Consider the following 14,548-nt stretch of genomic DNA (forward strand, 5'->3'; position numbering starts at 1 on the left):
AAGGGCACTGGCAGGGGACCCTTGGGCTTCCACATTATTTTCCATCTCAGTGCTGGGCCTCATGCTTCTCTCTCTCTTTCTTTCTTTCTCTTTCTCTCTCTCTCTCTCTCCAGTTAGTTTGGACCACAGCAATGCATGCTAGTGAAGGAGTCTGAGTGTGTCAAGTAATACGATACAAGGAATTAAAGTTTTAGAAAATGTACAGCTACATTCAAGCTAGCCCATAAAACCCAGTGAGGCAGCAAAGGGCACAAGCTGTCTCCAGGTGGGTCCACTTTCACCCTATGCACCAGGCCCCCAAAGGGGGGTAGGAAGAGTCACCCCACCACCCTCTCCGGAAGCTCTGTGACTACAACAACCTCGCTGTCCATATTTTCTGGAACTGTTTCATTTAAAAATATTCTATCCTGTGACCGAACCATGTATTCTGATCTAGGGTTCTGAAAGCATGGCTACTGTTCACAGAGTGGCAGCCAAGCTAGTCTGGGTTCTCAGGAAATGCAGCTCCCATGGCAGAGGGTAGGCGCCGCCCAGATGTCACTCAGGGCCTGTCTGTGCTGTCGCTGTCCTTTCCAACACCAGGGAGGGTGGGAGCCGAGCCGACAGCTTCCAGCTCTTGGAGCCCCAAGAACAGACAGCCCCGCGCAGAGGAAGAAAGCATCCTTGGTCCCCTTGCACCTTGATCACCAAAGTGTGCCCCTCAGATGACTTATAAATGCCACACAAACACTTTTTATTTCAATTATCCTAATTTAAGGGTGCTTTAGAAAAAGACATAACTGGTAAGTAATTTCATGGATATGATTGCCCAAGAGGAGGCCAAAATACTTACAGAGTGAGTCAAGTTAAAATATAAAATAAATAATAGCTCAGTGATCTATTGACAAAATTTGACCAAAATTGTAAAGGGGGCAGAGAAAGGAAGGACATTTAGGAAACTCTGCCCTTGGTTCTCGCTCTAATGTCTTCAAAGGGGTCTGCTTCTCTGGGCCACGTTTCTTCAAAGTATTTCGTTTTGTTTTCCTTGCCTTCAACTCTCACCCCCGCCCCCCCCCCACCGCTGAGCCCAGAAATGTCACATTTGGCTATGTAAAAACAGTGACCAGGCAGTTGGACTTACAAGGACCTCTCAACTATGCTGAAAGAACAATGCGTTACATGATTAAATGTGCCCCAGTGGTTAGGTGATTCTAATACAGACTTCACAGGCAGGCTTCACGCTGGGGCACGTAATAAACGGTGCATCTGCTCACAACTTTATTTTGACTGTGGTTCAACACTTTTCTAGCTTCTACTAAAGAGAAGAGCAGTGCTGGGCGCAGTAGCGGGAGAGGAGGGGCAGGGCGCCGGGCAGGGGACGTGACACTCTCCATGCTCGGGGAGGTCCGTGTGCACGAGAGGAAGGATGGCAAAGCCACACAACCTGTTTTATCTGCAATTTTCTAGCCTAGTGTGGTCACCTTCCTGTTTTCTTGCAAGATAATACTCTATGAACCATATATCTGCATCTCTGTATCTACGCATATCGCAAAGCCAGGCAAAAGAGCCTCTCAGTCCACAGAAGTAAATTTTAGGAAAAAAAAAAAAAAAACTCGGAGTCTTAGAACTAGTTGTTAACCCTGCAGGATGCACCAGAAGTAAAGCCACGAGCGTGGATTTCAAAGTCAGAAAACCTGGAGTCAAATCTTGACTGTCTCTCTTATGGGCTACATGATGCTAGTTGACTCATTTCTTAGATCTTTAGCCCCAGTTTCCTCATTTTAAAATTACCACCCCAATCTCTCCAGGTCCTTGTGACAGTTCAGATGGATTATTTCACGGAGAGCAGCTGGCTCAGAGCTGACAAATACTGACTGTTCATTCCCTAGTTCCTCGCCCTCGCTCCTTCTAATGCGAAGTCCGCAGGGGGAAGGAGAGTTTGCTGCCAGGAGGGGGCTGGCAGGACTCTTAGATGTGGATTTTGCAGGCAGAAAGCTGCAGTTCTACTCTCTCACCCCTGCGCCTCCAGGCCTCAAGACAGGAAAGCTTTGCTGCGCCCTCAGGGACACCAGCTCCTTTCACACCACCTGGCTTTGGGGAGCAGACCTCATGGAGGAGACAGGTCAGGCAAGGGCAGAGAACGCTGGGTGAAGACAGGCCGCCAAGGCTGTGCTTCACAGCCGGCTCTGCCCAGGGCCTCTCCTTTGCCAGAGGCTACGTTTTGGATTTTCCCTCTTTCTCCCACACTCAGGCCCGTTTGGCAATCCCACTCCAAGGGATGGGCTTGACTATCAGCGGGCCACACAGCGTGGATGCCATGCCAGACTCCATGCAGTTTGGTTCGATGGTCTGTCACAGCCATGAAGCAGGGCATCTGATTCAACCAGAGAAAGGAGATATTTATATGCTTTGTCTCTTTTATTACTATTAGAAAATGAATGAAATGCTGCTACCAAAAAATGGAGCAGAAAATTGAAAAGTTCCTGGTGACGACACCCCTTGGAGATAACCACTGTAAGTGAATCTTATCTGTAAGCAACTCAAATCTCCCTTGTTAAATACTAAATTACTGGGCTTCCCTGGTGGCGCAGTAGTTGAGAGTCCGCCTGCCGATGCAGGGGATACGGGTTCGTGCCCCGGTCCAGGAAGATCCCACATGCTGCGGAGCGGCTGGGCCCGTGAGCCATGGCCGCTGAGCCTGCGCGTCCGGAGCCTGTGCTCCACAACGGGAGAGGCCACAACAGTGAGAGGCCCGCGTACCGAAAAAACAACAACAACAAAACTAAATTACTATCACTCTGATTCCTCATTAAACCGTTTTCTTTCAATATAACAAGACACCTGGCAAGTGATTTCTATAAGGAACATTCCAAGACAATGCAAAGCAATAGGTTCTGGAGGTGAAGGTGGAGCCTCTCTGGAGGGCGGTGCTGGGCTACATCCACACGTGTCCCAGGTCCAAGTGTGCCCTTCAGAGGCCGTTGCTGGTGAGGGGCATTGCATACTGTCAGAAGCCAAACAGCTTTCCCTTTCTTGGACCCAAAAACTCTGCAGAGAGGAGGAATGGGGATTGTGGCATGCTCATTTCTGCAATCACCGGAGGACAGGCAAAGGCAGGTACAGAAATGAACTAAAGAGGCATCTCTCCACTGCCTCCCATTAATACACTCTGGGCATTTTTCCCCAATGGCAAGGCATCTCAAGGGCAGTCCATTCTGTGCGCCTCTGCGTTCTGAAAGGGGATGGAGTGGGGTTCATAATGACTCCATATTGCCATGAATTAAAGTAATATTCAATTAGTACTTTGTGCATTTAAATGACTTTTTTTTTTTTTTTTTTTCCAGTACGCGGGCCTCTCACTGTTGTGGCCTCTTCCGTTGCGGAGCACAGGCTCCGGACACGCAGGCTCAGCGGCATGGCTCACAGGCCCAGCCGCTCCGCGGCATGTGGGATCTTCCCGGACCGGGGTACGAACCCGTGTCCCCTGCATCGGCAGGCAGACTCTCAACCACCGCGCCACCAGGGAAGCCGTAAATGACTTCTTTATGATGCACAATTGATAAAGTTTTGTGCACACAGCTTTGCTGAGTCACTTTAAAAGTTTCAAGGCCTCAGATGACAACTAAGCTTTCTCTTGGCACTTGGTGTCCTGCCACCTGCTCTTTCGGGGCCCGTTCCACCCAAGGGGTAGTAATTCTGGTAGCTCCCAGGTCTGTGACTTTCAAAGCAAAAATGGTTGCCTCACAGCTGCTGAAAAGCCAGGGCAAGTCCTTATATTCCCGCTGCCAACTCAGGAGGGAAAGACAGTCAACAGCAGGTGTGGAAAGCTGACCTCATCCTCCAGGAGCTAACGGAGCAGAAAGGAGCGGCTGGCTGAAGTGCCACCGCAGCAGGGGTGAGGGGAGGGCTCCGCCCATGGCCTGTGCCTCCCCCTACAGTTTCAGGGAGAAGTGAACACCTGGATGGTCTGACTTCCTGTTGGGAAATCTCGTTGGCTGCCTTCATCAGTCCCAAGTCTGAGCAGACAGAAAAATTGAGCCTGGGGAAAGTTCATCTCTGAGGGCTGTGTTAGTTTGCTAGGGCTGCCATTAAAACGTACTGCAGATGAGGTGTTAAACAACAGAAACTTATTTCCTCACAATTCTGGAGATTAGAAGTCTGAGGTCAAGATGTCAGCAGGGTTGGTTTCTTCTGAGGCCTCTCGCTTTCACTTGTAAATGGCCATCTTCCCCTGTGTCTTCACATGGTCTTCCCAGTCTGTAAGTCTGCATCCTAATCTTTTTATAAGGCCACTAGCCATTTTGAATTAGGGCCCCACCTCATGACCTCATTTTATCTTAATTACCTCTTCAAAGACCCTGTCTCCAAATACAGTCACATTCAGGGGTCCTGGTGGTTATGATTTCAATGTATGAATTTGGGGAGAACGAAACTCAGCCCATAACAAGAGCCCTCTCTCCCCAGTGGCATGATTTCCTCTTACTCTGTGTACACCTCACTTGAGCTTCTTTCTGTGCTTTGTCCAGAATCCAAACAACAATTGGATGCTGTTGGGATTGACAAAGAGAGCTCAAGGAAAAGCGTGACATTAGCTGGGCCAGTATGATCCCCTCTCTCTCAGGAATATAAACAGGAAATCTGGAGAGAGGCTACCCATTGGTCATGCAAGGAGAGAGAAGACGCAGGAACAGGCGTTGGTGAACCACATAGATCGAAGATCGTTTCTAACCCTGTTGCTGGAGGCCTTTCAGCTACTGTGGACCCAGGAATACCTCCCAGATCCAGTCACCTGAGCGAAACCCACCCTGGGGTTTGGGTTCTGAGGTTTCTGAACAATGACACATGGATCCAGATAATAAAACCCTTTGTTTGAGCTGATCCTGCTATGTATCTACCTCTTGCAATGGAAACAAAAGATATCTCCAGGGCAGTATAGATATAATATAAAACACATATGTAATTTTTAATTATCTAGTAGCCATATTAAAAAAATTAAAAAGCCAGTAAAATTAATTTTAATAAATATTTAATAAATATTTTATCTAACCCAATAAATCTAAAATATTACCATTTCAACATGTAAGCAATATAAAAATGTTTAATGAGAATATATATGTGTATATATATATTATATCTACACATAGAGACATACACACACACATTGGACTGTGCAATTCTAAGGGACAATCCCAGTCAGGGTCTCCAGTCCCACCAAGTACATAGGTAAAGCAATTATCTGGATTGTTCAGGTCCTAAACTCAGATTTTCTTTATTGTCTCAATTGAGTGATTCTGTTTCTCCAGAATCCCATCCAGAATGGAGCATAAGGATGTATTTACCTAGGAGCACGCTTGCTTTTAGATTTGGAAATAAGGGAAAGATTGAGATGATTTGCCAGCCTGGGATAAAGTGCCAGGGATTCAGCATCGTGTGAATTTACCCAGCTTGCACCGCGGAGGTAGGGCAACCCTGGAAGCATAAAAGAGTGTCCAAGTCTGTCTGTTAAGACAGCCATGGCCGAGTGGACATTGTTATTTCCCTGCCCCTTACAAATATAACATATTTACAGATGTAACAGTTCATGCATTGATAACAAAGAAGCAGCAATATGTTTGCCTTATGGTAGCCTAGCGTAATCGATATGATTGCTTCACAGTAGCCTAGCCTATACACTAATGAGTGATTCATTATAAAATTTTTATAGCATAAGCTGAGAGGTGATGTAACTTACTGGAGGTCACTCCCTAGTGGGTGGTAAGAGCCAAGACTCAAGCTGGGGTCCCTTTAATTCCCAAAGTGGTGCTTTTCACGGTACTCAAGGTTCCAGGGACTTGGGTTTAAAAATAACTGTTTCAGAAAATAAAATCTAAGGTAAACTGGGAAGTGTTGTTGTTAATGTTGTAGCAGATTATTCAGGTCCCAACCTCAAGCACTTTGCACGTGAACCTACCCACCGCCATTGAGCAAGTGACCCCAGCACTGGGAGAAACTCTGAGTCCTTCACCCTCCTGCTCTGCTGAGAAGCCTGGGGTCAGGCCATCCTGGACCTTGCTGGCCAGGGTGTTGAATGGGAAGCAAAAGCCATTCTCCCTGATGGGTGGAGTCAGATGAATAAGATGATGTCTGTTAAGCATGCAGAGTGTCTTGGAATAATGGCACGCTCCCAAGCTTTGTTATAGACTGGCATCTGCCCTCCGCATGCCATGCTGCCTGCAGGATGATCATTCTCCCCTTCCAGTCTCTGGAATTACTCCTGCCTCAGACCCAGCCCAGGCCTCCTGATCCCTAAAATGTATTAAAAGACTCACCTGTGTGGGTCTGAGTTTAATTATACTCATCTGGCAAGGGAATTGGGGAGCTTTAATTTAAGGCTGGTGTTGAATGCTTTTAAATTATTTAAAATTTTCTGAGGCACCCAGGTGCAACACACATCTTTTATAAATTACCAAGCAAATGCTGTGGTGGCTGGATGCACAGAAGGGCCAAGGATCAGAACAGATCCCCAAAGGATGAAATATATTTCTGGCAATGAGGAAGTGCTGAACGCACACCTCTCATTATTGTTAATGGGAGTGGGGTGTTCAGCTCACTCTCTGGACGCCGCAGAATGCAAATTTAGCTCTTGGAATTCAGTTCCTCACTGCTCCCTGCCTGCCTGGTAGCACAGAGCCCTGGTGAAATGTGTGTCAAGTTCTTCAAAACAATTATTGCTGTTAGAGGAAAAATGATCAGTGAAGTACTCCGAAGTTAACACCTCCTCAGAGCTGGAAATGGAAATGGAAATGAATTCTGGAAATGTTTGCATTCTGTTTAAAATGAATCTGCAGACATCTCGGTGGCTGTGTGCAAAACGGGAGAAGGGATTTTAACAGACAATAATGAGCTTGGGAAGGAGCTTGCAAGGTCTAGAGGCCAGAGTAACGGGCTGGGGGTCACACGCCAACATTTTGCCACAGCTCCGCTGCGTGACCTTGGGTGAGCTACTTAACCTCTCTGGTCTCCTTTTAGCAGTCTAACTCACAAAGATGTTCAGACCAATAATTTATGTTAGAATCTAAATAATGATGCAAATTACTGGTAAGAGTGGTTGGAAGTCCCATCAGGTAGGATTGAAATCCAAATGACCAAAGTGTCAAGGCATCTGAATGAACACTCCTGTGCAAAGGTAAGTTCCTTTCACTCCTGGGACCACTGTGGCCCAGATCCTATTGGCTCCTGGACAGAGAGATGATTTGGGGGAAGAGCCCAAGGATGGGATGGGAGACCCCTCTACCAAGAAGATTCCACTTACACTTAGAACTGGAACCAGAAAATTCTGACACAGACCCCAAGGCATGGACAGGATGTTAATATGGGACTCTTTATGTCTCAGTTTTGATTAAGGCCCCAGAGGCAGAGAGGTACCAGTGAACACTAAAAGCCAAGGAAGCCCCAATCTAAAGTGGGGTCCCTGACCATTATGAGGCCATTGCGAAAATTTGTCCACTAGCCGTCGTCTGCCTGGAGGACAAAAAAGGGCTGAAGTGAAGAAAGCTGCCAGACCTTCTTTGGAGAGAGATGAGGGCGTGCTCTGAGTCTGCAGGTGCTCCGTCCTACACTGGGGTCGTGAGGACGGATGAGGCTTCCCTCTTTTCTATTCAGCTGACATGGGCTTCAAAAGAATCATTTGGAGAGTCTGACCTGTGTCCCCTGGAGTATGTAGGGGATGGAGGCTGGGTCTGACTCACTTCTCAAGAAGTCCACAGGCAGAGGCTTGCTGAAGCAGCCTGGGGGCAGAGCAGATAAGTATACTGAGGGCTGATTGCACATCTACAGTGGCCATCTCCCCAGGATTAGATGTGGGGCTCCAGGAAGGGACCTGGCTTAGCAAAATCTTAGACCTGGTCCATATGGGCCACCTGGAGGGAAATGGAACCCAACAGGGCCAGTGGACTGCAGGGGCTGAAGGAGAAAAGGTGATGCCCTATGCAGTTGAAGGCTCCCAAGAATGTCCCCCACGAAACCCAACAGAATGGGCCCTGCTGGGAACCAGTCAAACCAGGAGGCAACAACATGGGTTACGGCGATGCCGGCCAAATATGAGCTTGCTACGCCCCCCTCTCCTCCCTCACCCTCTCCAAGCCCTGGAGGAAGCCGAAGCAGCCTGGGGAAGTGAAGAGGAGGAGGAGGATGGGGGGAATGGCAAAGAATCCAACCAACCATATCCCTCTCTCCCACTGCTGAAACCTAAGCTGGGAGGACAGAGTTTTCCTTTTTTTTTTTTTTTTTTTTTTGCGGTACGCAGGCCTCTCACTGTTGCGGCCTCTCCCGTTGCGGAGCACAGGCTCCGGACGCGCAGGCCCAGCGGCCATGGCTCACGGGCCCAGCTGCTCCACGGCATGTGGGATCTTCCCGGACTGGGGCACGAACCCGTGTCCCCTGCATCGGCAGGCGGACTCTCAACCACTGCGCCACCAGGGAGGCCCGAGTTTTCCTTTTTGAATTAAGTTTGAGGTTTTAATTATTACAGCAGACTGGGTATTTTAACTATGGAACTGAAATTATTTTTAAAAGTTAAAGCGACTGAAAGAATTTTTTTTTTGTTTTGACCGCACTGCATGGCTTGCGGGATCTTAGCTCCCCAGCCAGGGATGGGAACTCAGGGCCATGGCAGTGAAAGTGGAGATTCCTAACCACTGGGCCGCCAGGGAATTCCCAAGAATTTTTATTATGGATGGGTAAAAACGGGTCCACAGAATGGATCTCAAGCGTCAACAATGAGAAAGAGCAAAATTGATCTCTACCTACACCCCACAGAGTTTGGGTCAGTCAATGTGCCAGTTACGTATGCTTCAGGGATTGTCGTGCACTAGCAAGGATTAAGTTATCACCCTCTGGCCAGGTCTGACTTGGTGAGAGCACTCAGTCCACTCACCAGCCCAGCAGGACAGATGAGATGGCCAGTGACACAATGAAGCCACTGCTCCCTGGAGCCAGAGCTTAGAAAGGGTTGGAGAGGCTTTGCCTCTTTCCAGTCCCTGCATGTTTAGTTGGTGTCTCAGAATAAACACATTTCCAAAAGTGCTTCACTGTCTCTACAGTGTATATTTGTGTCAGAAATACTCTTAGATAAAAGGAATCTCATTTCATTTAATTGTATCAATTGTATACTACAGCCCAGAGAGGTTAAGGTATTTGCTAAAATCACTGTTCTTTTGGTTGCAAATGACAAAAACCAAGCCGGAAAGGAAGGAAGGAGGGAGGGAGGGAGGGAGGGAAGGAAGGAAGGAAGGAGGGAGGAAGGAGGGAGGGAGGGAGGGAGGGAGGGAAGGAAGGAAGGAAGGAGGAAAGAAGGAAGGAAGGAAGGAAGGAAGGAAAGAAGGAAGGGAGAATGGAAGGGAGGGAGGGGGGAGAGAAAGGCAAATACATGGAACATTTATTAGCTCTTGTATCTGAAAACTCCAGACGTTATTTGTGCAGGTAAGGCTGTATCCAGGTGCTCAATTAACGTTATCCCAAATGTATGCTTCTCCATTTCTTGGCAATGCATTTGCTTTCCTGTGAGCAAAAATGTCCACCAGAAGCTCTAGCATTGTAGTCTATCAACTGGGCAATCCCAGCAAAAATGAGTAGTTCTAGTAAAAGTCACAGCTTGAATTTCATTGACCTGGTTTAAATTGCATGCCCAATGCTGAATTAATCACCATGAGTCTGAATGTTCTGGCCTTGCACATTCCCTGGGGCTGGGATGTGGGATCAGTCCCAGGGAAAACATGATGTGTGAGTGAGAAAGAGCTGCTGTTACTTGAAGACAAGGACATGGGTGATGGGCAGGCAAAAACAACAGATGTCCACTCTGGACAGAGAGCCAGTAAGTAAATGGCAAAGCAGGCATTAGAACTTACATGTTTTGATTCCTAAACCAGAGATTTTTGTAGGCCCAAAGAAATTTCATTGATGTGTCCCTCTTTTTATATTTTATTAACCAGTCTTAACAGGTAAATTTGGGGTCAATTTATCCTGCACTCCTGAGTAAAAGACCTGTTAAAAATCAACCCATGTAGGGGCTTCCCTGGTGGCGCAGTGGTTGAGAGTCCGCCTGCCGATGCAGGGGACACGGGTTCATGCCCCGGTCTGGGAAGATCCCACATGCCGCGGAGCGGCTGGGCCCGTGAGCCATGGCCGCTGGGCCTGCGCGTCCGGAGCCTGTGCTCCGCAACGGGAGAGGCCACAACAGTGAGGGGCCTGCGTACTGCAAAAATAAAAAATAAAAAAATAAAATCAACCCATGTAAATAATATCATTTCATATACAAGACAGCAAATGAGACCATTGGCCTCATTTTATCAGTATGTTCAAGAAAATAATTTGTGCTCTAATTTACTATGACACCAGAGAAAGCTCTAATTTGATAAACTCCTGATTCAGGATTACCAAGTGCTGTTGCTTTCACATGAGTGAGACAAAATTTACAGTAAGCTGGTAATAGAGCCAAATGTATTCTTCAATGCTCTCTGGAGTTCTGTCAGCCTATCACAATTAATTCCAAAAGCGAAGAGCTGAATATGGCTTGTGGAAGTGACAAAGTTGTTAATTTGTCAGACAAGATCAAAAGCATAAATAGGATGTCTAATGTGAAGTCTGGGGGGGGGGTTTCTTTTCTTTGTATTTACCTGTACATAAGAAAAGGAAGCTTTTCTTTTTTTCAGAGTAATGTCACCTAGATTTTTAAAAATCCTTATCCTTGCTACACAGAAGTTCAGAAGCTTCAATGAAATGAGTGGACTCTTGCTGGTGGCCGGCCAGTCACTAATTCTAATCATGCTCTGCTTTACCTGAAGCACAGAAGCACGGAAATGGGAGGAAGGTGGGCGATGGAGTGGTGTTTCCATAATCTCTCAGTGACTCCCTGCTTCCTGGATATTAAACTTGGGACTGGAAGTCCAGACCCTGCTCTGCCACAGCCTGAGTTGAAATGGGAGGTAGCTGGGAGCTGGAGGGTCACACACCCTGAGTGCCTTCAAGGCCCTGAACGTGAGTTACGGTACCTGAAGCAGACAAACTGAAGGTGGTTTGTTTGTTTCAGAGTGTGGGGATCAGTGGATATAATTTTCAGTGCATTTTAAAGAAATCACTGTGTGCGCACAAAATTCCTGAAAAGATGGGCTTCCCTTAATTTCCCCAAGGAGAAGCCTGCCCCTTGGAGGGGCAAGTGACGTACACATGGTCCGTCAATTACCAATTTGTACAAAAGTCTGGCCTAGGGCCAAGCGCTCAATGAAGACCACTTTAAAGCTTGATAAACTTCCATCTGTCCGCCCATCCATCTGTCCATCTATACATCCATCCATCTAACAAATATTCCCAAGTGCCCATGTGTGCCAGGCTGTGCACGTGAGACCCAGTCTCCAACATCTGGAAGCATCAAGCATCAGGGAAGGACACACTGAACAACAAATGGTTTCAAGGGTAATGAGTAGGACAGGAGCGCAGAAGCAGGGTCCCCACCATGCCTCCGGGTCCTACTTTCAGGAAACTCTACGGCCCCGGGTGTGGGTCTCTAAGAGGGTCACAGCCAAAGTGGGACAACAGCAGGAAGGGGGAGGATGCCCAGACGCCTCACACAGAAGGCAGGCTTTGTGCTGGCTCAAAGTGGAAACTCTGACTCGGGCAGTACAGGCTTTCAGATGGATTTCCTATCATTTATCTTCTTATCAAAAGGTTTAATCACTTCCCGCTCTCCTGACTGTATGTGAATAATGAGCTTATTCTATCCTTACCAATACAATGCACAATAGAAACAGTTCAGAGACTATTCGGCCTTCTAAAATGAATGTTTTTATTGTATGCGCATCATTAAAACCACAGTAAAAGGCATGTTTTAAGAAGAAAAATAAATCTCAGGCATCCCATGCACGGTTATTGTGTATTGCCTGCTGTTCTCTGTGAAGATGAATTTTATGTGAAAATTAGTTGTCATGTCATTTCCCCCAAAAGCTGAATATATTCTGACACGTAAGGGGCCTGTGGCTTTTGGAGAAGAACACATGCTCTTTCAGGATTGTCCACTTCTCGGTCGAGAATGAGAAGGTGCTTAGAAACTGAAAACTAATCATGGTGGGTTTTGTGCAGAGTTGGGTTGCTTAAGATTTGTTCTGGAAACAGTTAAAAATCACATTACACTCCTGGATGGCAAGGTCTATATCATATACCTTGATGCCTCAGTTAGCTCACCCGCTAAACAAAGCCCCTTTCTGTGAAGTCAGACGTAATAAATAGCCAAAGCAGCGTGGAGCCAGAGCCACACCGAGAGACAGTGGCTGCCAGGACTCCCTTGGCTTGCCCTGTGCAGAACAGTCAAGTCTTCAAAGTGATTCTGGCTTCCCCAGACTCCTGTTTCTGTCCTTTCTCCCGGGTCAAAGTCAGGGCCCTCATCCTCTCTCCACCATCCAAAGGCACATTAGTCATTTCGTCCTGTGGAAGAATTCGTCACTGATACTGTCGCTTCAGCTGTGTTTAACCTTTTCTCTAGTTGTATAATCAAGGTGGATTTTAGGCACTTGCAAGTGGTGAAGAGGTACGAGGGAAGGGAACTGATGGGCCCTAAAAGAACCCAACAGGCTTGCGACTCAAAAGGTGGTCCCTGGACCAGCATCCCCTGCATCCCCTGGGAGCTTGTTAGGAATGTAGGAGGCCAGGCCCCTGCAGCGGTACTGGATCGGAATCTGCATTGTGACAAGACCCCCAGGTGGTGCTGATGTTGCTGATCAGGGACCCCAGTTTAAGAACCACTACCCGAGAACTAGTCAGGTAATCTACACACGCAGAGTATCCCCCAGGGTGTTTTCCAGTGGGGGTAGAAGAGGCAGTTAATGAGCTTTCATTTCCTTGCTGGCACAGGTGACCAATTGGCAGGGCAACACACTTAGGGTGGAAAACTCACTTCCCATTCATCGCTACCAGCTGTTGCCCAGGTCCAGCCTCCCCTGTACCCCACACCTCCCCTCTTCCTCCCCTCACAGCTGCTCAGGCCTGCCCCTCTGCCTACACGATTTTCAGCCTAAGTTATCAGGCACAAGGGAGAGGGATCCCAGTTAGTTATCACAGCATAATCACGGCAAATCCAAACCAGGGAATATAAAGTAGTATGGACTCGACAGTCTCATGTTATACACAAAATTGGAATGAATATGAATCCTCCAAAAAACCAAATCCATCAAGAACTGCATCATTTCAAGACCAGCAGGGGTCCTTGGAAACAGTTTGTATTTTTCCCACATGTGTGGCCATAGAAATGCCTGCCATCCTCTTTCAAGATCTGTAATCTGTGAACCTTCTTACTGTTTATATATATCAGAGTTTGTTAGTATCTTGGTGACTATTTTGCTAATATTAATCGTTATTGATATAATTTATTGTCTTTAAAAAATCTATTATAGCAGAATCACCTAAAAGACCCCTGAATGGGGGTGTTAGTGCTAAGGCTGATTAAAGGGGCACCCAAATCAAAATCTCGGCAAGAGAAGTTAGATGTGGTAAAATGCCAGGATGAAACCTGTCCATACGCTCTGACATGTTGTTAATGTGGGAAAAGGCTCCGCCAGATATTAAAGATAACGCTGGGCCTGCGCGTCCGGAGCCTGTGCTCCGCAACGGGAGAGGCCACAACAGTGAGGGGCCCGCGTACCGCAAAAAGAAAAAATAAAAAAATAAAATCAACCCATGTAAATAATATCATTTCATATACAAGACAGCAAATGAGACCATTGGCCTCATTTTATCAGTATGTTCAAGAAAATAATTTGTGCTCTAATTTAAAGATATTAAAGATATTAAAGATAATGCTGGGAGAAAGAGCAGCTTTAAAGCAAAAGGACAACATAGTAATTACAGATTTCTGCCCTCCTGGAACACATCCCCCCGACCTTACATTTGCTGCTATGGAAAATGTTGTCTTGAATTATGCAAGATCTTCATAAAAGCAACCGTTGCATAAAATGTGACCATGACATATAGGAGAATACTTGACTCCTTAGGTCAGCAAAGCCAAAAATGTATCCTTATTGTCCAGCGTGATTTTTCCCCTTGATTCTGGAACACATCCCCTCTGCTGGGAGAGGCCTCACAGTCTCCATCTGTCCCCTGGGACCCCAAACACCATATTGCATGCAGTAGACCCCCAATAACATGCTAATTATGCCATTACCAACAAGAGACCTGGTTTGTAATTTATTCTTTTTTTTTTTTTTTAATCCAGGCTAATATTTTTTGAGCTCTGGCTTTGAGTAGGATTCCTGTCTGCTCTGCTGGATGGGTGTTTTTACCGGAGTGTCAGTTTCCCGTCTTTGCAAAGAGATTTGCCCTCAGCCTGACAGTCATTGCCTGGAGGGAACTGTTCGAAGGACACAGGTGGTGCCTTTCAGAAGCAAGGAGGGCAGGGCCCTCGGCTGTGTCTCTAGCATCGGGAGAGGGTGTGCAAGTCCATCCACACTCCTGAGCCCGCTCTTGCTCCGGGGTGAGGGGGCCATCACAGATGGACACAGCCATCACATTCTTTTCCCCTCTGTAAGACCTATGCCCTATAACTCCA

The sequence above is a fragment of the Mesoplodon mirus genome (genome assembly GCF_964341445.2).
Source record: "Mesoplodon mirus genome assembly, chromosome: 5".
Classification (NCBI taxonomy): domain Eukaryota; kingdom Metazoa; phylum Chordata; class Mammalia; order Artiodactyla; family Ziphiidae; genus Mesoplodon; species Mesoplodon mirus.